At 50.0% G+C, this 26,254-nt stretch overlaps 1 protein-coding gene across 1 annotated transcript in view; it reads left to right on the top strand.

Moving 5' to 3' along the window:
• Positions 1–26,254, top strand: part of LAMA5 (laminin subunit alpha 5) — a 103,818-nt gene that overhangs the window by 4,219 nt on the left and 73,345 nt on the right. The gene's annotated exons all lie outside the window — the stretch shown is intronic.

A 26,254-nucleotide genomic window follows, 5' to 3' on the forward strand; every position in this document is an offset into this window, starting at 1 on the left:
ATGGAGGATTTTTTTTTTTTTTTTTTTTTTTTTTTTTTTTTTTTTTTTTTTTCTTTTCCAAGGAGGTCGTTTGAGTCAGAGCTGACAAAAATCAGGAGGGTTAAAGAAACATGAATGGCTGGCTCCCTGCCAGGGCCTGACATCTTCCTTGCGTGAAGGTGAACCCAGGCCAGCCCTTCCCAGGGCTGTTTATGGAGAGTTGGTGCTTTATGATAAACTCTGTGGAGAGGAATGCTCGCAGTCATGCAAGAGCAGGAGCTTCGTGCCAGTGCTTGCTCGAGGTTAATTACTGCAGCGAGAAGGTGGCTGGATAGCATCCCCTGTCTCTCCCCCCTCCATCTCCAGTGTCTGCTGGCCCTGGTGACACCAGAGAACAGCAGAATTTCAGACTGAAGCTTTGCAGGGAGTTTTGATTTACACCCCAAAGGTATTTAATTGAGCAGCACTGCACAGCGAGCATGCAGCCTGCCCTGCACACCCGTCACCAGCAAAAACACCCACATCCATCCACCTCTGCCAGCGAGGAGGGATGAGGAACCCCCTCCTTTGGAGAGAGCTCTGGGCTCTCACTGCTTAAAATGCAGGTCCCTTTAGGGTTAAAAAAAAAAATATGTATAAAAAAAAAAAAGTTGTATTCATTGGTAACTCATGAAGACAGAAAGGAAATGAAAAGGATTGTGAGCTGAGCTCCAAGGCCAGTCTGAAGGTGTGTTTTGTAGTCACTGTAAGATGTGCCCAGGCAAGGGAGTAGATGGATGGATAGCTTTCCAGGTGCTTTGAGAAGTACCTCTTGAATTTTCTAGTAATTGCCGTTGGATCTGCCAGAGTTACCATTTTTTCTGGCCTCTGTTGAACTGATTAACTTGTGCTTGCCAGGCTCTTCTAGCTCCAAAGTAAAGGTGTTCATTGGCACAACACACACTGGATGCTTCAGCCCTTGGCCAACTGGCTGCTGGTCCTTCAGTGTGGAACTTCTCTCAGAAGGAGGTGGGTGTTTTTCCTGTGGTACGTTTCCAGGGCGTAAATCTGCTTCCTTTCCCTCTTCCACTGCAAATGTGGCCTCTTGGAAGTGGCTTTGCACAGCAGTTAGACATGCAGGACGCTTGCAGGTTCTGGGTATGTGGCTGAATGCCTGGCTTGCACAAACAAGTCAATCCTCTCTGTGCAAACTGATTTCTTGGTAATGAATATTAAATTCCTACTCGTCGTTGGCAGATGTGGGCTGGGTTCTGTAGGTGGAAATGCCACCTGGAGATCTTCAGGAGCCCCCTTTGAAAGGCAGCGGGAAGGAAAGTCTTATAAACCAGTGAGCTGAGACTTAGCTCCCTGTCCCCAGCAAAAGCCTTAAGCACACAGATGAATCTGTTTATTCCCTGGCTTAATTAACTTAAAAAAACCTTCCTGATGAGAAAACTCACAAAATCCCAAGAGAAATCCTGGTTATTCTTGACTGGAGCTGTTTTCCTGGTGGCTGCTTTCCCTAAGCCTGGGGTGGGATCTGGGTGGTGGTCATCCAAGACGAATTTTCAGCTGAAAACCTCTCCCTTCTTTCACCACCACCTTTTTACACCTTCGTTTCAGTTGTGAGAGTTCTTACCTGCCTCTGAGTGATGTAGCTGCTGCCTACGTTGACCTCTGAGGCATCATGTTCATTCTTGCTGTACACGGGGGCAGGCTTGAAACGAGTCTCTTCCTTTCCTTCCCCTTGGGGATGTTTTCTGCATCCTTTTCCCCAGCACACATCACTGGGAACAGCACAGCTTTCATTTCTCTTGGGGCCGCAGGCTGCCTTATCTGCCTGGCATGTGTTTTTCACAGAGCATTGCAAGAATGGGTGAAGATTTAAAGGGGGTTTTTTGTACATAGTTTTTACCTTTTTTATAATTTCTCTTCCTGTAAGGTCTGCTTGGTCTTAGCTGTGCTGGGGCACCACTGTGGGAAAGGGGTAGGAGGGCTTAGTGACGTTTATTGTGAGCTTTTGCACCTTAAGTAGAGGGCTGGGGCGTAAAATCTCTAACAAAGACATTCTTTCTCCAAATTGTTCACTGGCTCTTGGAGGAAAAGCAGTATTAAAAATAAAGCACGTTAAGCAGGCTGAGAAGAAATCCTTTTTGCTTTCAACAGCTGAGCCAACAGTCTCTTCTCCTGCGTAGAGTCCTCTGCAGTTGCCTTAAAATCCTCCAAAAGTAGATCAAGATCTCTATTTGTTCCTGTATTTTAACATAATTCCTGTAGAACAGAAGCGGGGTGCATATTTGTAATGCTTTTCTGGGACAAGCAGAAAAGGTGTGAGTGTAAGAGCGGGCGCAGCGCTGGGAGCTGGCGCTGAGCCCAGGTGTGTGGATCTTCTCTCTCCCTCCGATGATATATTTTCCCCTTTATTGTTTGAAATAACTTAGCTTGTGAAGGCTGTTCTGTTTTCTTCGAAGTTGCAGTTCCCCTGACCCGGACCAACAGCTTGGTTTTTTTTTTGTGCTGATAAGGGAAGATTTTTGCCTTCACTTGGCCTTTCTCAACCTTTCTGTGCTTTCTGCCAGCTCCCACCAAATTCCTGGCTCCGGCGGCTGCGCGGGAGCCTCTCAGGTGAGTGGGAAGGGAGTTGCCTGGTTGTTAATCAAGGGGAGATCTGTCTCCTCCGGCAGCAAGAGCAGACCCATCCTCTCCTTTTCAAACGGCCTTGCCAAGTTGGGTGCCAAGTTCCCCTCTCCCGGATCCAGAGCAGCCAAGGCTGAGCTGTCTTTCCTCTTTGTTAGGGCTGGTGGTGGTTGCTGGAAGGGAGAAGTTGTGCCTTGTATCACTTTAGGTAAATCATGGATGACATGTGAATTTTAATTGTGTGTTACGTTTACTTATGTCATGAGCCAGTGCTGCTTAAAATCAGTTTTCTAGGGCTGCAAGGAGTAGATGGTATTTCGTTTGCAGGATTTGATTCCCCGAAGGCCTGCCGTGCCTCATGTCTCCCAGGCTGTGAGCGTGGAGATGAGCAGGCTCCTGGGGGAGCAGGACACTCTGGGCACATCACTCGGCGTCGTGGCACCTTCGTGGCCCCCAAGGAGGGTGTTTCTGCCCATCCTTTGTTGCTTGTACAAGTGACCCTTGTGCTTCCACAACTTAATCTTCCCAGAGGCTGTGCTTGCTCTGCCCAGACCTGAACCAGCTTCGGAGGAGTTGGTGTTAAAATAAGCCTCAACACCCCCCCCCAGAACAGCTCCAGGTAACGACTGATGAAAGGATAATTACTCTGTTTCTAAAACGCGTGTGCAAGATTTCCACTGTAATTTCTCCTTCAATATTGTTGCCTATTTTTAATTTTGGCGTGATGAGAAATGAGGAGGCTGACGGTGAGGTCTCCTGCCACGGAGCTCCCTCTCCCTGCCGGGCTGCCAGCTCCTGCTCCACTCCCTGGGATTCTTCAAAGATAAGGAGAAAGAAAGCCTTGGGGCAAGCAGGAGCTGGGGAGAGGTCAGGCGAGCTGTGAGCTGGTGTATGGGGGTTTTAATTGGTCACGAATAGCTGGAAGGCAAACCTTGTCATTTCTTGCTGTTCTCCTGGAAAGTGTCTGCTTGGCTGGGCTGCCTTGAATTGGGTGGGAATGTCTGCAGAGCTCCAGGGGTCAGCCCTCTCTGGCTGCTCGTGGGTGTACCAGGCAAGTTAAAACAGACCAGAACCATCCAGGTCAAGCCTCTGTTTACAGGAGAATTGTGTTTTCCCCCTCAGACAGATGCTCCAGGGAGCATTTTGTGAAGGTCAGTACACCCAGCGGAACCAGAGAGGTTCACGGCTCTGACACCTGAGTAGGTGGGTTAGTGTCCTCTGCACTTTGGCTTGTCCCATCTCCAAAATAGGAATTTTGCATCTATCCACATCACTCTGTGTGCACAGCCCCGTACCAAGCTGAAGCCTGCCCAGCACATGACCAACAAGCACAAAGTTGCTTGCAGAAGACAATGATTTCAGTCAAGGCCCAAGAAGACCACTTGGCTTTGTCGCTGTGCAGCCCTTCTCTTCTGTCCCTTGTCTTCCTGCAGCAGGTGATGGCCTCCCTCCCTGCTGCGAGGGGTGCTTGGCTGTCCCCAAACTTGTACCCCAAACGCACACCCCAGTGCACGCTGCTGAAGGTGAGGGCTATGAGCGTGGAGGTGTCACCAGCCCTGCTCTTGGTGTGACCCAGCCTTGGGCTTGGAGACACGTTCATCCTGTGGCATTGCACAGTTGGTTTAGCTCTTGACGCCCATCCTGATCCATGAAAAGGGTGAGCAGCCCCTCAAGTGGGCTGTTCCTGCTTCCCAGGGCAGGTTGCTGGGAGCCGTCCTTGCCCTCTGCAGCTTCAGCACAGCTATGTCCTGGCTCGCATCCCCCGGGCTGGCAGGGAGGATGCTAAACACACTTCTGATCATCTGCCTCGTCAGCTTCTCTGCTCTTTCAAGCCTGTTCTAGCCCCCCTGCACCTTTCTTTTGATGCTTTCCCAAGCCTGGCTCAGCCCTGCTTTCATCTCTGCCTTATCCTTTTATTAGAGTCGTAAACGTGGGCCTCGGGGCTGTGCCCAGCCTTGATCCTCAGCCGTTTCCTGTTTTCTGGATTCAGTGCTCTTCAAATTCCAGACCTCCCCTCCTATGTGTGATGCCAAGCAGCGCAATAAATACTACCTTGCTTCCCATTTGATATAAAATAAAAGAGTACAAAGACACCAGGTGAGAGACTTGTGCCTTGTGTGATGGGACAGAAGAGTCTAAATGGCTTATGAATAGACTTAGGATCAATGGCAGCTAATTAGGGAAATGAGGCTTATTAACACAGTCCTGGTAACTGAGTTTTTGCTTCTGGAGGCATGCTCAGGGGATGGTTAGAGAGGAGAGATTGGGACAGGGCTTTGTCATCTGGGAGATCCAGGGAGGAGGATAAGCTCTTGAGAGTGGGACTTGGATGACTCTGCACAAGGTGAGGGTGGCATATGGCACAGTGGTTTGGTCACCAGAGACTCTGACTCTGACAACGATGGGAGGAATGATGTTATTTTGTCTCCATAGAAGGTTATGTTCTCTAGGTGGACTGGGTATCAACTGCCTGCCAGCACGGTGGTACCACCAATAGATGCCAGGTGACCCGGGAGCAGCAGGGATGGGGACACGCTCCTTCCTGACAGGTCAGCTCAGGGGTGACAGCCTCTGGCAGTGAGGACAAGCAGGTAATGGGGGCCAGCAATTGCTGCTGCAGCATGACTTGCTGGGGCTTGTCGGTCAGAGCTCCTGGAGGACGGTGTTAGGATGGTAGTTTGACTGTCTTGTCCTTCCCTCCGTCAAGTAGCAAAATGTTCGTGGGAGACTTGTGTCTCCTGGATGTGGTGGGAAGTGTCATCCTTCTTATTCCTCGCCACATCTACCTTGAGGAGCTGTGACTCTGCCAGCAGGGTTAAATTAGCTCCTGTTGCAAGGGTATGTGTGTGTCTGTTGCATGGTGTATGTGGTTATCTGGAAGTTAGAACGGTTTCCCTACGAATAAGTTGCCTTTATCCCAGAAGGTTTGCCTGTCACTGATGGATTTTTACCATTGTACCTGCATAAGCTGAAAACCACACCTGGATGGAGCAGATTCACTGGCAAAGCCTGTGTGTGTAACTCTCCCGTAGTTGATGTGCTCTGCCTGAAGGTAATTCCATGTCTTCTGCTTGGCATCCTGAGCCTTTTCAGTGGTTGTTTGCATAACCCCTGCAGTGACAAGCAAACAGCCAGACCCTGAGAATTGCCCCAATTTTTCACACGTGCGTTTAGTTGATCTTTCCCATTTCTTTCTCCTCTGCTGTGATCCAGAGCTGTCCCTCACACCGCCCAGCTGAGCTCTAGTTATGGGTTCCTGCAGGTTCCTGTCCCTGTGGAGCAGAGCATGCCCTGTGACCACAGCCCAGCTGGCACATTGCTGTAGGCATCTCTTGGATCTAGTTAAATGCACATGATGCCAGGCCCTGATGGGAAGGGGAAAAGAATGGCTTTCTGGTATTTGCACATAGTTGCAAACTGTAAACACAGACTCATGACTGCAAACAGAAATCTCTATCACTGGCTTCATCATGACTTCACTGTTGTTGTCCTGGCTGTTTGCTAAAGCTGTTGCTTAATCCTTTTCCAGGCTTTTGCAAAGTCTGCATCTACTCAGCCTTAGCGGGCACAAAGATTTTTGGCTGGACTCCAGGATGGGGTTTTGGGGTTGTTTTTTTTTTCTTTCTTTACCAGTCATTGCTTTCTGCCTTGGAGTAAGCTTACTTCATGTCTCTATGAGTGGGGCTGTCAGTACATTCTTGGGGGATCATGACTCCAGGACCCATGTTCTTGTGAGCCTTGTATGTCTGAAGAGCAGGAGAACTGCCACGCACACGCCGTAGCGGCCGATCCCTGCTGGTGTTAGCAGTGAAATTGGGAATGTTAATCCTGCCCTGTGCCTGGTATTTGCTGCTGTGGGGTCAGCTCACCCGGCTCCCAACGGCACTGTCATGGTGGGGAAACCTGCTGACGAATGCTAACGTAGTGAGTGGCTAGAACGCAGATTTTTAGAAGAACAAAACCTGCTTGCACGTGTTGGGTTTGGCTTTGTTGAAATCTGCTAACAACTAGAGCTTTAACCCCAGTGTTGTCAAGGCTGGCAGGAACCGTGCGGAAGAATTGCAGAAAAGCGACGTTGCTGGAACCCCTGGGAGTTTGGTTGGGTCGGGTTTGGTGCAGGGACACAACACATGGTGCAAGGAGGAGAATTTTCTTGTTGGAGCCAGTCCTTCTCTGTACATGTGGGGCCTGGAGCTGCTGCCTGGCCATGGTCCAGAACCTTCCAAAACCACACCTTGGCCCTGGGAATGGACAAGGTGGAAGTAAGAAAGATGGGGAATGGAGAGAGAAAGGAAATTGACTTTGCCACCTCCTAAAAAGCTGGGCTCAGAAGCAGACAGAAATAAGGTATCAGAGCTGGAGCATCCATATCATCTTCCAAATCCAATAGAGGAAGGATTTAGGGAGACTGCTCTCGAGTACCAGAGAGCTTGGGACTCCTCTGAGGTTTGTGTGAGTCATTCATCTTTGGTATTTGGTCACCTACAATGAAAAGCCTTTCAGTGGCTTTGGTGGCAAGCTGAGACCTTGCACCCTGTGCCAATTTTTAGCTAATTCATCCTCTTCCGTTTCCGTCCCCTCCTCGCCCTTCCCATGCGCGCAGGTTTACGACAGGATATCCACTCCATTCAAGGGAATGAGGGAAATATTTGCTTGGAGCGTGGCCAGTTGCCAAGGTTGCTTTGTTCTCCTTGTCACTGAAAGGGCAGCCCAAGGAAACCCTTGGAGCTGAAGTTGGCATGCGACTTGGAGTGGATTTCCTGCAGCTCTGGAAGTGAAATGCATGACATCGGGATTTATTTTATTATTTTTTTTTAATCCCATAAATGCAAGGGAAGAGAAGACTTGGGTGGGCTACAGACTGGGTCTGAAATCCTCTCTTTGATGGGAAGTTGTTGTGTCACAGCCATACAAGTTGTGCCTTGTCAAGGTTAAAATCAGTCTTGGGGTTTTTTTTAGGTGAGTTAAGAGCTGAGCTTGCAGCAGGCTTGGGTGTTCTGGAAGAATTCAGTTGTGTGGTTAAGATGATGATTGTGCCTGCACCATCCAGCGTGTTGTGGCTGGAGGCTCTTCTTGGTGACACCCAAGCCCTGCCGTGATTGCAGAAGGCCTTTTTTGTAATTAAAAGCTGAGCTTGCAGCAGTCTTGGGTTTTCTAGAAGAATTCAGTTGTGTGGTTGATGATTGTGCCTGCACCATCCAGCGTGTTGTGGCTGGAGGCTCTTCTTGGTGACACCCAAGCCCTGCCGTGATTGCAGAAGGCCTTTTTTGAAATAAATTCAGAGCTGTAATGATGGTGGTAAGAAAAGCAGTGAATTGCAGTGTAAATAAATTCAGAGCTGTGGTGGTGGTAAGAAAAGCAGTGAATTGCAGTGTCTGGGTTCTAACTCCTTGGTATGGCCAAAGCGATGATGTCCAGGGCCGTGGGGTGATGGGGTTATGGGCTGTATGGAGAGGGTGAGACGGCTCTTCTTGGGGGCCTGGTGCTCTAACACCTTGCTCTGCTCACCCTGCCCTGCCAGGCACAAGATTTGACTTGTGTTTGTCATAGTCAATCAGGTGGCATTTATTTCTGTACATCCTGTGTTGTGGTGGGATCGTTGCATCACTGCCCCAGGCCCCTGGAAAGCTGCGGGAACTTCACAGACACGTAACGCACTGTTGGCCACAGAAAGAGCAGAAGCTGTTTCAAGTCCCCTCTAGTGCCTAAAGCACAAAATCCTATTTGTATCCTATGGAAGGGGACTCGTTTCTTTTTTCAGTCTTATGATTTGGCCAAGGACTTCCTCAATAAACTTAGCAAATCAGCAAGTCTTTTTCAGTACTGAAAAGGGTCTTACTGTAGCTCTTTTATAGTTTTTTTTTAATTATTATTTTTAGTTCTGCAGGGTCTGGAATATCTGGTGATGGAGCAGGTCCCGGATTTGTACAGCTCCCAGCACACACTGGAGAGCCCACCCCAACAAGCTTGGGGTCCCAGCTGACATCCCTGTGCTTGTAAAAATCTAGGTGTAAGCCATCCTGCAAGGTCTCTGAAGCAGAGACAAGTGTTCTTTTGTCTGGTTTCTCCATTTCAGTTGTAAACTGGCCCAGGAACTCCTAAAAATATTTAAATTGTCTTTCCCAGTGAGCCTGGGTTGGCATTACTGTAAATGAAGCAGCACAGAGAATGTATAGTTGGGAACATTTGTTTGCTCTGGATGGTAGGAACGTCCTCTTGAAAACGTGCTGTGCTTTGCTAAGTATGAATAGAGGGTTTTTCCACCCCCCTCTCCAAGTTTCTGAAGGCCAAAGTCTTGAAACAGCTTAGGAAGGCTGCTAAGCTCTGCTGATAAGATACGCAGCAAATGTGCTTGAGAGCCCAGTGCAGGAACAGAAATGCCTGAACTGTTTGCTTTCCCCTTAACAGTGTGAAAAATTAATATGCCTTATGCAGGAGCCCAGGGAGTTGGGTGCTGAGAGTGGGGGCTACATGGAAATATGGAGAGCCAGTTGTGTGTCACCTTTAGCTCCAGACCTCCTGCACTGGCCAGTGCTGTAGCCTGCCCAGCAGAGAAGTGGGTCTCCTGCTAGGGAGGGGAGGTGGGTGCTGCAGGCATCCATGGGCTTTTCTTCACCTTTTTGCTGCTTTTTGCCTGAAATGCTCGAGTGGCTACCCCAGCCCTCGGGGCAGAGGAGCAGGGCACTGGTTTGAGCTGGGGAGCCCCTTCTCTACACCACACGGGGCATCCACAAGCCACCTGCAGAGCCACTTCCACGGTAGGCCAGTTGGACTTACTTCATCAGAGTGGAGTGCTGGAAGAATGGCAGTGCAGCTATTGCTTTAAAAACTTGTTTTTAACCTCCCAGGTAAACGGCATCCCTGTGCTGTGCCCCCACCCTGGACACATGCCATCGCACACCCTCCCTTCTCCCAGCAGTGGTCTTTCTTTCTGTGGTGTGTGTTACACACCCAGACCTTTTATCTCCACTAAATCACAGCTTTCTTAAGCCCTTGTGTTTTCTGTAGCACTCCCCTTATCTCTGTTCCTTCCCAGGGCTGGGCAGGGGGAGCGGGGCAGCAGGAGGGGCTGAGCAAGCAGTAAATGTGTGTTTGCCCTGCAGCGATGCTGTGTGGCTTCTGGGGACAGGCAGGACAGAGCAGTAGGAGCACCTGTAGGATGATTGGGTTTTTCCTAATTGCTGGGCGGTTGGGGGCTCTGCAAGGCAATTCTTTTTCTTTTTTTTTAATTTTGTTTTTCTTTAGTGTCTTTAGGGGCAGTAGGATTTGCAGCATGTTGGTGCAGCACAAAGTTGCAGTGGATGTCAGCTCATGGAAAGGGGCTAAAAACTAAGGGAAGAGAAGACTTGGGTGGGCTACAGACTGGGTCTGAAATCCTCTCTTTGATGGGAAGTTGTTGTGTCACAGCCATACAAGTTGTGCCTTGTCAAGGTTAAAATCAGTCTTGGGGTTTTTTTTAGGTGAATTAAAAGCTGAGCTTGCAGCAGTCTTGGGTTTTCTAGAAGAATTCAGTTGTGTGGTTGATGATTGTGCCTGCACCATCCAGCGTGTTGTGGCTGGAGGCTCTTCTTGGTGACACCCAAGCCCTGCCGTGATTGCAGAAGGCCTTTTTTGAAATAAATTCAGAGCTGTGGTGGTGGTAAGAAAAGCAGTGAATTGCAGTGTCTGGGTTCTAACTCCTTGGTATGGCCAAAGCGATGATGTCCAGGGCCGTGGGGTGATGGGGTTATGGGCTGTATGGAGAGGGTGAGACGGCTCTTCTTGGGGGCCTGGTGCTCTAACACCTTGCTCTGCCCACTCTGCCCTGCCAGACACAAGATTTGACTGGGGTTTGTCATAGTCAATCAGGTGGCATTTATTTCTGTACATCCTGTGTTGTGGTGGGATCGTTGCATCACTGCCCCAGGCCCCTGGAAAGCTGCGGGAACTTCACAGACACGTAACGCACTGTTGGCCACAGAAAGAGCAGAAGCTGTTTCAAGTCCCCTCTAGTGCCTAAAGCACAAAATCCTATTTGTATCCTATGGAAGGGGACTCGTTTCTTTTTTCAGTCTTATGATTTGGCCAAGGACTTCCTCAATAAACTTAGCAAATCAGCAAGTCTTTTTCAGTACTGAAAAGGGTCTTACTGTAGCTCTTTTATAGTTTTTTTTTAATTATTATTTTTAGTTCTGCAGGGTCTGGAATATCTGGTGATGGAGCAGATCCTGGATTTGTACAGCTCCCAGCACGTGCTGGAGAGCCCACCCCAACAAGCTTGGGGTCCCAGCTGACATCCCTGTGCTTGTAAAAAATCTAGGTGTAAGCCATCCTGCAAGGTCTCTGAAGCAGAGACAAGTGTTCTTTTGTCTGGTTTCTCCATTTCAGTTGTAAACTGGCCCAGGAACTCCTAAAAATATTTAAATTGTCTTTCCCAGTGAGCCTGGGTTGGCATTACTGTAAATGAAGCAGCACAGAGAATGTACAGTTGGGAACATTTGTTTGCTCTGGATGGTAGGAACGTCCTCTTGAAAACGTGCTGTGCTTTGCTAAGTATGAATAGAGGGTTTTTCCACCCCCCTCTCCAAGTTTCTGAAGGCCAAAGTCTTGAAACAGCTTAGGAAGGCTGCTAAGCTCTGCTGATAAGATACGCAGCAAATGTGCTTGAGAGCCTAATGCAGGAACAGAAATGCCTGAACTGTTTGCTTTCCCCTTAACAGTGTGAAAAATTAATATGCCTTATGCAGGAGCCCAGGGAGTTGGGTGCTGAGAGTGGGGGCTACATGGAAATATGGAGAGCCAGTTGTGTGTCACCTTTAGCTCCAGACCTCCTGCACTGGCCAGTGCTGTAGCCTGCCCAGCAGAGAAGTGGGTCTCCTGCTAGGGAGGGGAGGTGGGTGCTGCAGGCATCCATGGGCTTTTCTTCACCTTTTTGCTGCTTTTTGCCTGAAATGCTCGAGTGGCTACCCCAGCCCTCGGGGCAGAGGAGCAGGGCACTGGTTTGAGCTGGGGAGCCCCTTCTCTACACCACACGGGGCATCCACAAGCCACCTGCAGAGCCACTTCCACGGTAGGCCAGTTGGACTTACTTCATCAGAGTGGAGTGCTGGAAGAATGGCAGTGCAGCTATTGCTTTAAAAACTTGTTTTTAACCTCCCAGGTAAACGGCATCCCTGTGCTGTGCCCCCACCCTGGACACATGCCATCGCACACCCTCCCTTCTCCCAGCAGTGGTCTTTCTTTCTGTGGTGTGTGTTACACACCCAGACCTTTTATCTCCACTAAATCACAGCTTTCTTAAGCCCTTGTGTTTTCTGTAGCACTCCCCTTATCTCTGTTCCTTCCCAGGGCTGGGCAGGGGGAGCGGGGCAGCAGGAGGGGCTGAGCAAGCAGTAAATGTGTGTTTGCCCTGCAGCGATGCTGTGTGGCTTCTGGGGACAGGCAGGACAGAGCAGTAGGAGCACCTGTAGGATGATTGGGTTTTTCCTAATTGCTGGGCGGTTGGGGGCTCTGCAAGGCAATTCTTTTTCTTTTTTTTTAATTTTGTTTTTCTTTAGTGTCTTTAGGGGCAGTAGGATTTGCAGCATGTTGGTGCAGCACAAAGTTGCAGTGGATGTCAGCTCATGGAAAGGGGCTAAAAACTGACTTGTAGGTCGCTGTCAGGTGTCTGTATGGTCCTGTCTCTTCTGTCTGTGGCCTTGTCCTTCTTCCCAGCCATCAGAATCAGGATACTGTGAAGTCCTGGGAACTGTTTTCAGTAATTCCAGGCAGACTGTGGGACCAGTAGGTATCTGTGGGACCAGTAAGCATCTGAACTTCTGCAGCCTGGCGTGCTGGGGGAGGACTCCATCCAGCCCAGGGCTGGGCACCCACACGCACTCGGCTGTGCCTTTTAGTCACAATCGACACGGCAAGGACAGTGCAGCTTCTGTTCTGTCCAGCTCGTGAAATTACCATGTCTGGTGAGAAGAACTGCAGTTCCTTCTGTGTTTTCCTTCCCTTTCCAACAGCAAGCATTCAGCAGTGGCTTCGCAGTGTTCAGTCACCTCCTGGCAGCCCCCCCCCCCAGGCTCTGGAACAACCCGGTGTGTGTGTGTGCAGGTGTGTGTGTGCAGGTGTGTGTCTGTGTGTGTGTTTATGCTGTTGCCCTCTTGTGGTTCAACCTGCAGAAAAGACTGGGTTTTACAGCTGCTCCGTGCAAGGACATCTTGCTTGTTGACCCTTTGAGTTGGAGAGCACTGCCTTCCCACCAGGTCCTGCCTTCCCACCAGGTTTGTTTTCTCATGGGGGTTTACCATCCACAGCAAAGGGCAGTAACTCCACAACTCACACCACCTTTGCCCCATGCTGCAGCCAGAGCTGAAGGTTTGGGACATGGCACTAAGAGCTGCATCTTCACGTGCTGTTTTTGGGGGAAACCTGGGCCATGTGGGTGCGTCTGGATGAGGTGTGACACCTGCTGTGGTGTGGATGTGCATATCCTTTGAATAACGTGCAGATAGTTGTATAGCCCTATGGGTTTTGCTCAGTCTATAAGGCATCTGACCTTTCTTTCGGTCTTTCAACAAGCCAATTTACAGTCTTGGAAGGGACCACCCAGAGTCTGGTTTCATGGCCAACGGAGGGGGAAGGGAGGGAACTCTTCAAAGAGCAGAGGAGGCAAAATTACTACCGTGGTCTGTGGATTAATTTCGTGAACCGTGAGGCTCGGAGTCGGCTGCCAGCCCCCTGCCCTGGGATCTCAGCAGAATGTGGTCCCTGTCCCTCAGCAGCAGAGCTCTGGAGGTGATCATGTTTCCCCAGGCAGATCCCATTTCTGGAGGCCATCGGGGCGATGTACCCTGCTCCTGGGAATGGTGCTGGGAGGCATCGCAGGGGCTGCTCTGCCTGTGCCTGGGACACACACTGTCTGATCTAAATACCCCCCCAGCAGCTTTGGAGGCGAGTGCCAGAGAGTGTGGATTGCTTGTAGCTGCCCTGTTTGCTTGAATGGCTCTGCCTCCCCTCCTTTGAAGATGATGACTGCCTTTTGAAAACAGGAGATCAAGAATCTGTTCTCTGACAAGTTGAAAGACACTATTTACAAATGTTTATCCTGGAAAATATTTATAAGTCTCCCCTTGGGAGCAGAGCCATACAGTACAGTGGCCTCCCTTGCACTGCTTGTGAGTCCAACCCGCCCAGGTCGGTGCGTGTCCTGCCCGGGGAACTGCTTCTTCCCCACAGCCATTCTTACTGACCCCACCGTGTTTACGTTCCTGTTATACACAGGGCTGTATTTAATGCCAAACTTCCCTTGCAAGGTCCCTGCCTTGAGAAGAGCTGCCAGCATTCAGCAAAGGGTAGAAGTTAAATGGCTTCTCTCTGCAGCTGCTCTAAAGGTGTTTTGGGATGTTCACACCAGGTTGTTAAAAGGCTTCTCTAATCTCATAGCAGCATGACAGGCTACTGCTGCTTCCCAAATAGTCTGTGTCCTTCATTCTTGCTCCGAGAAGCAGCAGGGATGCAAGGGGTGACCGGCAGCAGTGGGGGTAGTGTGGTACCCCCCGTGTGCTGCCTCTCTCGCTGTCCCTGCCCACGGCAGAGCGAATCCTGGAGCCAGGTGGAGGTGAGCTGTGGGGCTGGTGGTCCCACACCTCTCCAGTGAGGACATGCAAGTGTTCAGGACATGCTGAGTTTGTAATCCCGTGCTCACGTTGTACCCGTGATTTGAATCACTGTCCTGTTTTCTTGCGTTGAGGGGCAGTAAATCCCCCTGCTGATGGTATTTTCTGGGCAGGGAGTGGGGATAAGGGCTTGGATTTCTGCGCTGGTGGGACCGATGGGTTACCATGGACCAACACCACCGGGAAGGAGGAAGGGTGAGATGGCTGTCGTGCAGATCGGGATGCTCTCTTTGGTGCTGGAAAGGTTTTGGAGTTTGTCGCAGTGTCTGTGTCTCACGTCAGCAGTGAGACCTGGTGTGGCCGAGTGTCCCTGCCTGGCATTCCTCAGTGTCCCCGGGGCCAGGACGGGATGGGATGGTGTCTGTGGTGTAGCTGCCCTGGCTCGGGTTGCTGAAAGGGAGAGGGGCCGACAGCTGCGTGGCCGGCAGCTCCCCGCGAATAGAAACCCCCCGGATCTGAAACTGGGTCAGAAGCGTGACCTGAAAGGCCCTGCTGGGCTGCAGGAGTTTTGGGCTGTGCCTCTTCCTCCGCTCCCTGGCTGCTGGGTACCCGCGTGTGTCTCATCTGCCAGAAATTCGGTGTTAAAATGGTGAGCAGGGGGAGGGTGCTGCTTCTGGTGCCGTCTGAGCAGAAGCACTTACAGGGGTAACGTTCCCACTTGGCTGCTGCTTTGTGCCCCGAGACCTTTCTGGCCAGGATGGCCGGACACCGCGTGTGTCTCACCCGCCAGAAATTCGGTGTTAAAACGGTGAGCAGGGGGAGGGTGCTGCTTCTGGTGCCGTCTGAGCAGAAGCACTTACAGGGGTAACGTTCCCACTTGGCTGCTGCTTTGTGCCCCAAGATCTTTCTGGCCAGGGTGGCCGGAGGTGTGTTGAAAGCATCAGTCCTCAACTAAGTGAAGGTGCTGCATTTGAGCTGGGCTTGTCTGTCAGCAGCCAGACCTGCTTTCTGTGGCGAAGGACCCCCAAGGTGGCCCAGGGAAGAGCAGGGCTCTGGGGCCAGCAGAGCCCACTGGCCACAGATGTCAGAGCTGCAGGAGCCACTGGGGCTGGAGACCAGAGTGACCGCACGTGTCCGCAGTGTGCTTCGTCTTAATGCCTTGTTTATTTGATGTCCTGTTTGTTCTGGCAAAGCCCGATTGCCTGCTGAGATAGATAACTGAATGCTGGAAAACAGCGTGAGCTAATTCTCTTTCTCAAAAAGAAATGTCTCGTGTTTGCCAGAAGCAGCTTTTCTCCCGGTGGCTGGTAAGTGGCAGCCGGGGACCCAGGAAGGGAGGGGGGAGTCTCTTTGCCTGTCCCCAAGGCAGAGGAGGTGGCACGCTTCATTTTGGACATGCCTTTGGTGTCCAGAGTAGATAAATAGACCCAGATATTGGCTTCAGGCTCCAGTTGCCCCACAGCTATGGGGCACGTAGGATGGGCTGCCATGAAAGGCTTTGGCTCTGGATGGTGCCTTCCCTCTTCCCTTGTATCTGTTCCTGTGAGGGGTGTCCGGTGCTTTTGGGAGTGACATGCAGTGACAGGCAACATGGAGGGGACAGCCACGGTGGGGACAGTCAGCAGCCTGCCCCAGAGGGACTGCCTTCTGTCCCACCACATAGCGAGCCATTAATTTCCTGTTATTAGTTACAATAACACAGCCCGTATTTAAAAACAACCCCCCGTTAGTCCTCCCTCCGAAAGAATTCAAACCTGTCATGAAATTTAGAGGAGGAACATTTTCCCAGACAGCCTGTCCAAAGCAGAGCATTTCTGTTCTCGTCAGTTTCTGGGAATAGCAACGGGTGCATCCGACAGCGGGGCTTTCCTGGGGGTGCAGGGGCAAGAAGTGCTGTCCCAGGGGGGTCCCATTGGGCTGGACCTGCCGTAGCCCCCCCAGGAAGAGGTGCCTGAGGCAGAGGAAGGTTTGGGCAACCTGGCACCAGCCTGAAGTTGTTGGGATTGAGACATGATGAAGGACACGGATCTGTGTTAGCAAATAATGTGTAGCCCTGCTCCCTCTTGCTATTCCATGACTTCTGGTCGATGATGGGCTCCAGACCTTGGGGTGTGCTCGGAGTGCAGAGAGGGATGGTGTAACAGCAGGAGGAAAGGAATAGGGGTTCCTGGTCGTTTGGAAGGGTTAGTGGGAAGGCCTGGACTGGACAAAGCAGTGTTTTTCTCACAGGCCTGTGTGCCAGTTGTCATTCCCTCTGCTGCATTTGTGCCAGCCTGGGCTGGAGGAGCTGGTCCCAGGGACAGCTAGAAGCTGAAGGGGTTGAGGGGACTTGCTTGAAATCCCAGGGGGACAGTAAAGAGCTAGCATCACCCGGAGTGTATCAGCTGAAAAGATGTGGGGTGGAGATTAAAGAATTCCCTGGCATTTCAGTGGCTGATCGAAACCATACTGAAAATCTCTGCCTGGGGGAGTTGCTGCATTTCATTAAATAAAAGCAGCCTTTTTTCATCCTACTGGAGTAAAGCTGCCAGGGGCAGACAGAAAACACGTTGTTGATATCACTCTCATGATAGGATCTTATCAGCTCCTGCCTGTGAATTGTGACCAAGTTTAATTGACTCTTTCCCTGGGTTGGTTTGGGAGCGTTCCTCTTCCCCAGCCAATGAGTTTTCCAGATGCTTACTTTAAAGGGAAAAAAAAAAAAAAAATAGTTAGGGATTTTCTTTGGCCACCTTTCCAGCTTCCAGCTGTTAAGTACTGGAAATGTGTTCTTCATTATGTCCAAGAGAGAAATGTTTCTTTTTTCCGATTGGGGTGGCAATAAATATTTCAAAACATAATATGCTGTAGACAAGTGAGTTAGTATCATTTGTTTTCCGCACAGCAGTCACAGGGAGCTGAGCTGGCTGCAGCGGGGAGCGAACGCCGGCGTGATGGACGGGCTGGGGAGTCACTGGGGTCTTGCCTTAATAGATCAGCTGTCCCCAAGCTGTGCACAGTCACTTTATTTGGGTATGGATTCCATAACCAAGTGTCTGGTTCTCCCTTCAGGCAGCTTTGCATTAATTAAAAAAATAAACTCAAACCCCAGCCCCCAAAAAACAAAGCAGAACTGATTATCCATCCTTAGCAGCCCCTTTGTGTTAATCATCCAGCGCTACAGCTTCCACCAAACACACTGCTGCCTCCACAGCACATCTCCAGCCTCCGACTCCTTTCTCCTCGCCTGACCCCGGAGCAGTCGGGTCCTGGAGTGAGCCCGAGGAGCCAGCCATGGGGCTATTTTGGATTAAGAGGAGGAGGGGTGAATTCCAGCTTGGTGGAGTATTCCCTCCTCTGCCAGTGTTGGCTTTGCTCATAGCGGGGATGCTCCAACTTCCGAGCTTCTAGTTGTCTCGGCCAGGCCAGTGTGCTCTGGGCACTTCCACAAACAGAGGGTTGCAGGACACCACCTTGCGATTATTCCAGCTAAACTTGGATAATTAAGGTGCCAAAATGTGGCACATAGTTTCCCTCTTTGGTCAAGAAGGTGCGTGGGGTTAGAGGAGATAAATTCAGGCATCTGCAAGCGCTGCTGTCTGTAGTCACTGCGTGTGGCTGGGGCTCCCATGGGGTGGTGATGGCAGCGTCTGGATCTGTGGGGATCTTCTCAGAGAGATGGAGAGAGAGGGGTTGTCATCAATGGTTAACAGCAACCCATGATCTGAATCAGCTCATGAAAGTGGTGGTGTAATCAGGGTGCCTCCATGAATAAGCTCTTGGAGCTTATTCAGTGGCTGATGCTGTAGATGATAATTTGTGGTGTGAGAAGAAAAAAAAAATACTGAAAGTGTTGCTGTGGGCTAGTTGAAATTCAAAGGAGTATGAGCCAGTATAACACCCAGCTGGGAGCAGAACAGCAGTGACTGATGCCACTGTAGATGGTAATTTGTGGTGTGAGAAGAAAAAAAAATACTGAAAATTTTGCTGTGGGCTAGTTGAAATTCAAAGGAGTATGAGCCAGTATAACACCCAACTGGGAGCTGAGATGATTGAAAGAGCAGAGCTGAGGGATTTCTCAGACAGGAAAGGCAGGAGGAGCCCAGCAGGTGGGACAGTGGTTTCTCCCAGTCTCTGGTGCGGTCCCTGTTCCACAGCTGAGATGGACGGCTATCAAGCAGGCCAAGGGGTGTTTGGGGATGTGAGGAGACACACAGATACCCACGTGGGAATGGACGTGAGGCCTGTTTGTGTTGTAAATGCCATTTCTGCAAAGACTAACTTGACACTTAAATCACCTGTCGAGCTCCCTCCTGCCTGTGTACCTCTGTGTATGTACTGTGTATAAAGATGTCTCCATCCTTTTTATCTCTTCACTGTTTTCAGTGGCAACAGCCTGAAGATAATGGGAGAGGCAGGATGTAAATGGACTTTTCAGTGGTTCTAGACCTTCATTCCCAATGTGGGAAATGCTTTAAAATAACTGTTTCGCCCACAACGACTGCAACATATTTTTCCCTCCAAAATACTGTTTAATAACATTTTTTTTAAAAGAATTAAAATACCAATAGAAGCAGGAGGGCATAAGCCAAACATTAAGAAAAAGCCCCTGAGGATAAAATGAGTTTGTGAGCAGTTTGGTCTTGAACTCTATGGGAATTGGACTAGATCTGTGAAGTCTTCCCGGATATCCCTGCATAATTTGGAACCCTAAAAATAACACGAAACTTGAATAGCCCGGATGACCTCAAAGCTGCTTTGCAGGAGCCTTGCAGTGTAGCCAGAGTAGGTGAACACCCTGCAGCACATCTAGGTTTCAGAAACCCTTGATGAGATGGTCGGGGAGGGGGGGGATTGCTGATTGCTTCCTGCTCTTCGTTAGCGTCAGGCGTTGATGGATAGGGCTCCTGAGTTTGCTTCTGCAATGAGCGAATAGCGCTGGGGGACAGTGGCCTCTTTTGGAAATGTGAAGCAGAGTCTAAAGGGTCCAATTAAGCCGGTCCCAGGGAGGGCTGTTTTGCAGCAGCCCTGGATGCTGGAGGGGAGCCCGCTGCAGTGATTTATCCCTGGGCTCTGCTGCTGCAGGGTCCCCCCTGCTGACCCACGGGCTGCAAGCCTATGCAAAAAGGTACTTGCAAGGGAGGTCTGGTTTGAAACAAAGCAGCCAATTTCCTTTCACCACAGACAAGCCTTATCTCGGGAGATTACGTTTGTCTCCAATGGAGCCCCTGGTGTCATAACGGGGGGCTCTTCCTGGGCAGATAGAGCTTTGGGAAAAAATCCCATAGCGGCTGCCTGGGCTCTGGTTGAGGCTGTGACTCATGAGCCCTGGCCTGTGGGGGAGGTGCTGGGACCAGGGAGTTCAGGCTTTTGGGGTTTTTTAATTTATTTATTTTAATTTTTATTTAAACCTGGCAGAGGAGAGGAGCTGCAGGGCTTGTTGTCCTGCACTTTGCTGAGTGAGGTAACTCGGGTGCCTTTCTGGTACCTGCTGCTCTGGGTCTGTGCCCCCCAGATGTTTCCATCCTGCTGTGCTCTCAAGGGAGAGGGCTGCCTGCCTCTTGCTGCGTTGGCAGCCCTAAAGATTTCTCCCAATAGTCCTGAATGTGCATATTGTCCATAGAAAAGATCTCTAGGACATGGTTGGCTCAGCCAGAGAGGAAAGGTGTTTTCCTCCAGCTCCTGGGAAACATTTTTCAGTGCAGCCTCACAAGTACCACTGCAGGAATCAACTCCTATAGGGTCATTGTCCTAAAAGGGTTCCACCATGGATTGCAGACAGGCTGCTTAATTAGTCTATTGTACCCAAGAGCAGACTGTGTTTTATGGTCCTGGCACAAACGTAGCTGAGGTGTGTTTGCCTTTTCTCTTCCTCCCGTGAGCCCAGTGGATGCTTGAGGTTAGTGATGGGCTGCAGACAGGTCTGTCCAGTTTGACCAGCGCTTCACCAAGCTGCACTGGAGGAATTTTGTAGTTACCCTGTCCTCATCAGCCAGGGGAGATGACTTCTCCTCATCTATGCATGCGAAACCCCATCCTGCCTCTGCAAGTGTGCTGGAGAGACAGGTTGCAAAAGAGTTTGCACTGGTGTGTATATATATACTTTTTTTTTTTTTTTCCCTTGGCTAATTCATGTTGTTCTGTGACGTTAAATGTTCTTTTTGAAGCTGGGGCAGGAAGAGGCTGGAGATAAGATGACAATAAAAGGCTGGAGTAAACCCTGGAAGCAGAGATAATGCACTTCAGAGAATATGGGTGAACTGGCAGGGTGGAAAGTTCAAGGAAATCTGAACTTCTTGCCTGTCAGGGCACTGACTTTTCTCACCAGCCGCTCTGCACAGCCAGCTCAGCCTCTGGAGGACCTGAAACAGCTTCAGGTTTAACTGGGACCACCTGTTAGACACGAGTTCATTCTGTTCAGGGCTTTATTGCATCATATATATTACTTCACTGAATTTTTTTCTTTTAATCATAGTCCATTTAAAGGATTTTGCTCTTGTACCTGGCCTAAATCACAAGGTCTCTCACGTACCCTCCTCAGCTTTCCCTCCCCTGCATTCTTGTTCCACAAATCCATCTTGTGCTGTCTGACACTTCCACAAAGAGGAGAAATTCATCACTGTGCGTTTTGTCTTGACTTCCTACCCTCCCACCCCAGTGTGTTGGGAAGCCGGCGTTGTGTCGTTAGGGATTCGTTAGCCCGATGGAGAGAGCTCTCCTGCCCGTCTGCGTGGCAGGTTTCTTTAACTCCCCGAGTTCGGGAGGTGCTGAAGGCAGAGGGATGACGGGGAGAACAATGAGCTGTAGGAACTGTTTGCAGGGTCACGCTGGCTCCAGGGGGTTTAAGATGCTTCCAAACCAAAATCTACCCAAGAGCAGACTGTGTTTTATGGTCCTGGCACAAACGTAGCTGAGGTGTGTTTGCCTTTTCTCTTCCTCCCGTGAGCCCAGTGGATGCTTGAGGTTAGTGATGGGCTGCAGACAGGTCTGTCCAGTTTGACCAGCGCTTCACCAAGCTGCACTGGAGGAATTTTGTAGTTACCCTGTCCTCATCAGCCAGGGGAGATGACTTCTCCTCATCTATGCATGCGAAACCCCATCCTGCCTCTGCAAGTGTGCTGGAGAGACAGGTTGCAAAAGAGTTTGCACTGGTGTGTATATATATACTTTTTTTTTTTTTTTCCCTTGGCTAATTCATGTTGTTCTGTGACGTTAAATGTTCTTTTTGAAGCTGGGGCAGGAAGAGGCTGGAGATAAGATGACAATAAAAGGCTGGAGTAAACCCTGGAAGCAGAGATAATGCACTTCAGAGAATATGGGTGAACTGGCAGGGTGGAAAGTTCAAGGAAATCTGAACTTCTTGCCTGTCAGGGCACTGACTTTTCTCACCAGCCGCTCTGCACAGCCAGCTCAGCCTCTGGAGGACCTGAAACAGCTTCAGGTTTAACTGGGACCACCTGTTAGACACGAGTTCATTCTGTTCAGGGCTTTATTGCATCATATATATTACTTCACTGAATTTTTTTCTTTTAATCATAGTCCATTTAAAGGATTTTGCTCTTGTACCTGGCCTAAATCACAAGGTCTCTCACGTACCCTCCTCAGCTTTCCCTCCCCTGCATTCTTGTTCCACAAATCCATCTTGTGCTGTCTGACACTTCCACAAAGAGGAGAAATTCATCACTGTGCGTTTTGTCTTGACTTCCTACCCTCCCACCCCAGTGTGTTGGGAAGCCGGCGTTGTGTCGTTAGGGATTCGTTAGCCCGATGGAGAGAGCTCTCCTGCCCGTCTGCGTGGCAGGTTTCTTTAACTCCCCGAGTTCGGGAGGTGCTGAAGGCAGAGGGATGACGGGGAGAACAATGAGCTGTAGGAACTGTTTGCAGGGTCACGCTGGCTCCAGGGGGTTTAAGATGCTTCCAAACCAAAATCCTGTCTCGAAGGATGGTTTTGAAATTAGTGAAGTGTTACATCTTGTAGGAGATTGAGAGGGCACTTGGGCTCTCTGCCTTCCTCTAGGTTTGGACCCACACTGAGAACCAGGCGAGCTCTCCTTTCTGACTGTACCCATTTCTTTGCTTGGCTTGAAACGCCCTTGGGGGTACCGTGTTGGTAGGCACCCTGCCTTTATTGGGGTGTAATTGAACCACAAATGGTGTTCTCTGAGCTGGGACAGCAGCAGTACGATGTAGGTGCCACATACAGTGATTTAGTTCAGCAATCCCAGGCTGATCAGCCCTGGCCCGTGCTGTCTCCGTACAGAAATTGTGCAAAAAATGATGGCCGTGCTGTGCTGCTGCCGCTCTTTAATTACGGAGCAGAAGAAACGAAGCAGTATGAAAGGTCAGCCCAGATTTCTTAGCGAGGAGATGTTTGCTGTTTGGAGGAAGTTGAGGAATTTTGGCCCAACGTGCACTGAAATTCCTGCCTGGTTGTGTGGGAGCCCTTGGACTGGGGAAGGCAGCTCCGCTCCCAGGTCCACTGAGTCTTCGCCTTGGCTTTTATTTGTAAGGACTTTGCATCTCACAAACTGCATCTACCCAAACTGGTGGGGGCTCTCACCCTCTGCTCTCCCCAGCCTCCTCCCAGGAAGGTTCTTGGAGAAGGGGCCACAGCCTGGGCAGAGCCTGGAGGACCCAAGAACACCAGGGGCTTTGAGCTCCACTGCCCTGGACCCCGGACCCACGCTTTCTCCCAGCTGTGCCCATACATCTGGGTCTGGAATGTGCCATGTTTTAATGACTTGCTTTCGTCACCATTGCTGCCAAAGTCACGGATTCCTTCTATATGTTTTAAAAGCAAACAATCCGTGACTGTGGGTGCTTTATTCTCTGCATCTCAGCACACAGGCAGCTGGGTGGACAGTTAACCAAATTAACTGAGAGCTGTTAAATTATACTCGGAGGAAACGAGAAAGCTTGGGAGCAGTGCTGAGCTCTGCCTGGCAAACTCTTGGTGAAATACTCTCCTGGTGACGTTGTCCTTGGCTGGTAGAGGGATGAACATGGTCTTTTAATGGAATCCTTTCTTTTCCCTGTTCTCAAGGTCATAGTTTCTGCGCTGTTGGACTGCATGTGGATAAACAGGAGGTACCAGGCAGGGCCATCGTTATTAAAGTATTACAGCTCTTGACTTCAAGCCCATTTTTCCTCTATCCCAGGAGTGGATGCCCAGGGAGCCCTTAGAGCCTGTATCTTCAGCTGCTGGGACAGTGTGGCAGTAGGTAGGGGCTGGGCTGGGCTCTCTTCCAGCCCTGCTAGAGCTTTGTCTGCAGAGATGGGCAGTCACTGGGGAGGAAAAGAGGTTTTTCTCTGAAGTTGGACTTTCTCCCCTCTGCACAGCAAGGAGTAATGGATAGAGGGTTTTTTTCAGCTGTCTGGGGAGAGGTTGTGGCAAAAATACTGTGTTATCCTCTCCTTTGTATGTGTGTGTTGGCTGTTGTTCGAGTCTTCCTCCACAGAGCACCCAGTTGGTGTTCTTCATCTGTCGGTGTAAGGTTGTTCCCTGAGCACAGGGGGCATTGGCGTGAGCTGCTCTTGGGGGAAGTGGACTAGATGGTCTCCAGAGGTCCCTCCCAACCCCCTATCATTCCGTGATTCTGTGAGGTTGTCAGTGTGGACAGGAGCATTGGAGGATGACCCAGATGGATGCAGAGGGAAGTGGATTTAGAAGGTTTATTTGCAGAGCAGCGCCATGCTGGAGCTCACCATGAGGCACTGAGTCCTTCACCCTGGGCATGGGAACCAGCCACATCCTTCCAGGTCGGGCATGTCCTCATGGTCTAAAATTTGCAACAGTAGGATAGGACACTCCAAGGAGATTATTTTTTTTTTAGCCTCTTAAAGTCTAACTGGCATTAAAAACTGAGTCAGTTTTTTCCCATTAGCAAAAGTAAATCTCTGAGGATTGTGGGGCACAAATAAAACTGGATCTGCCCATTGGGTCTTCTGTTGCTGTTCTTTGCTTGGATTGTAAATTGGTTTTGGCTTCCAGCTGTTGCCATGGCATGGAAAAAAAAGAGAAGGCTGGTTGTCTATTAATCACCATTTTGAACTAATAGCTCAAAAAGACTTTCCCTCAGAGATCTCATCTCATAGCCTATTGTTTTCATTTGCATTATATGAATCAGTAAATAAAATAGATGCCCTGAATCTGTTAGGTAACAGATTTTACATGCAAGATGCTGAAATTCATAAAGAAAAACTGTAAAGAATAATGTGGTGAAGTGATGGGCTGGGTTCTGTATTTTTGCAAAAAATAATACTCTCCCTGTGTGAGAATTGACAGCCCCCTGAAGAGCTGCTGCTTCTTGCTGTCTCGAATAGCTGCTGTCGGATTAAAACCCTCAAGTCATCCTTTTTCTTAGCAATTTCAGATTTAGGATGCAGAGATGCCAATTAGTACTAGCAAGCAGGAACTCCCTCATTTTTCTATTTATAGAGAGGTGCATTTTTTCTGTATGTTTTGGGATTACTAGAGTCTTTGCTGGTATATTTTTTGTCTTGCTAAAATTAGTCACAACCCCCTGTCAGTTCAAGGGAGGAGAATTAAGGCAATGCACCAAGGGACTCTGCAAATCAGCCTCAAGAACAACGTGGGGTTTTTTCCTGCTCAAAGCCATCATCATGTAGGTGGCTTGATTTAAAAAAACCTGATTTGAGTGACTTCCAGTTAAATTCCTCTATTATACCAAGTCTTTCCAGGGCATCTGCTCATTGCTCACGGGTCACATGGAGCTGCTTCAGGCAGTTTGGCTTTTTTGCTTCTGCACCAAGTGCCTGTTATTTCACAGCTGGGGCTGCAGAAGCCCCTCTGTCTGTTGGTGCCTCTTGTGCCTCCAGGAGCCCACAGACCCATGTTCATTTTCCAGTTTTCTTCCTTTATCCACTTTCTTTCTCACCCCTCTGTTCAAGTAATGCCTTACTTCAGTGGGAGGAACACAGCCCTTTGGAAGAACCTGGTGTGAATTGCTGCTAATCTGCCAGTGACTAATTAGGATGCTGATATTTTCCCAGAACACCTGACTCCCAGAAAACATCCCCAGAAGCTTCCTACAAGCATTTAACAGAGACAATTGACACCTCAAGGTAAATACTCTGAGGATCTGAAATCCTGGATGCAGGTACCGTGTCTTATCTCTGAAGCATTAGGAAGTTTTGAGGGTGTCTTTACAGCCACCGTTGTGCTGGGTTTCCACTGGTGTTTGCAAGAGGATTAAAGCAGCTGGAAGGGTCACAGTCCTCGGGGTTGGGGCACTTGCTCCTCTCTGTCCCACATCCTCAGGACTGGCCTTGTTGGGCCACCATTTGTCCCCTTTATGGGCTGCCCAAGGCTGTCCCCTGTGTGGTGGCAGGAGAGCCCACTTAGCCATTCCCCGAGGGTGTGCTAGTTCAAGTTTGGGCTAAAAGACAAATATGTAAGTCTTGTCTCTAGGGGTTACTTCACACTTTTCCCAGCATCTGAGAAGGTGCGAAGGCCATCTCAGCAGAGTGCAGGGTATCTCCTAATGCACAGTGAGAGCCTGGTGTGGGCAAAGCCCTTATCTGTGAGTGACTGAAGCCTCATCCCGAGGAATTCCAGCCATCCCTGCTGTGCTGGCCCCGTTTTGCTCTGCTGTGACACCTCTGGTTACCTACACCCACCGTGGGCACGTCTGGCTTCAGTGACACCCGGGTGGTACAGCGACACAGAAAAGGGACAATGCTCAGTTCAGAAGGACCCCACTCACTGGGGTTTAAGCACAAGCTTGTGTTTGAGCAGGTAGAGGTTGGTGTGTCAGCACCCCCTGAATGCTGTGCCTGTAGCTGGGTGGCACTCGCTGTTTGCAGCTTCAGGCAGGCACAGATTTAACGGGATTCTCCCCAAATCCCGCATCCTGCCCAGACTCCTCCATGCCTTTTACTTCTTTAGCATCAGCCACCTGAACCTGCTGCGTATCAGGCTCTTGCTGCTGCCCCTGTTGGTGCTCATTTCTAAAACTTGGTGTTTCTTAAGCCGTGCAGCCTCACAGAGCCACAAGAGGTGCCCCAGCTCTGCCCTGGCTTGTGCAAGATGCCACGGATTTGGTCTCACGGGGAGTGTTGGCGGGAGGGGTGCG

This window comes from Calidris pugnax, unplaced genomic scaffold, assembly GCF_001431845.1.
Source record: "Calidris pugnax isolate Ruff unplaced genomic scaffold, ASM143184v1 scaffold50, whole genome shotgun sequence".
NCBI lineage: Eukaryota > Metazoa > Chordata > Aves > Charadriiformes > Scolopacidae > Calidris > Calidris pugnax.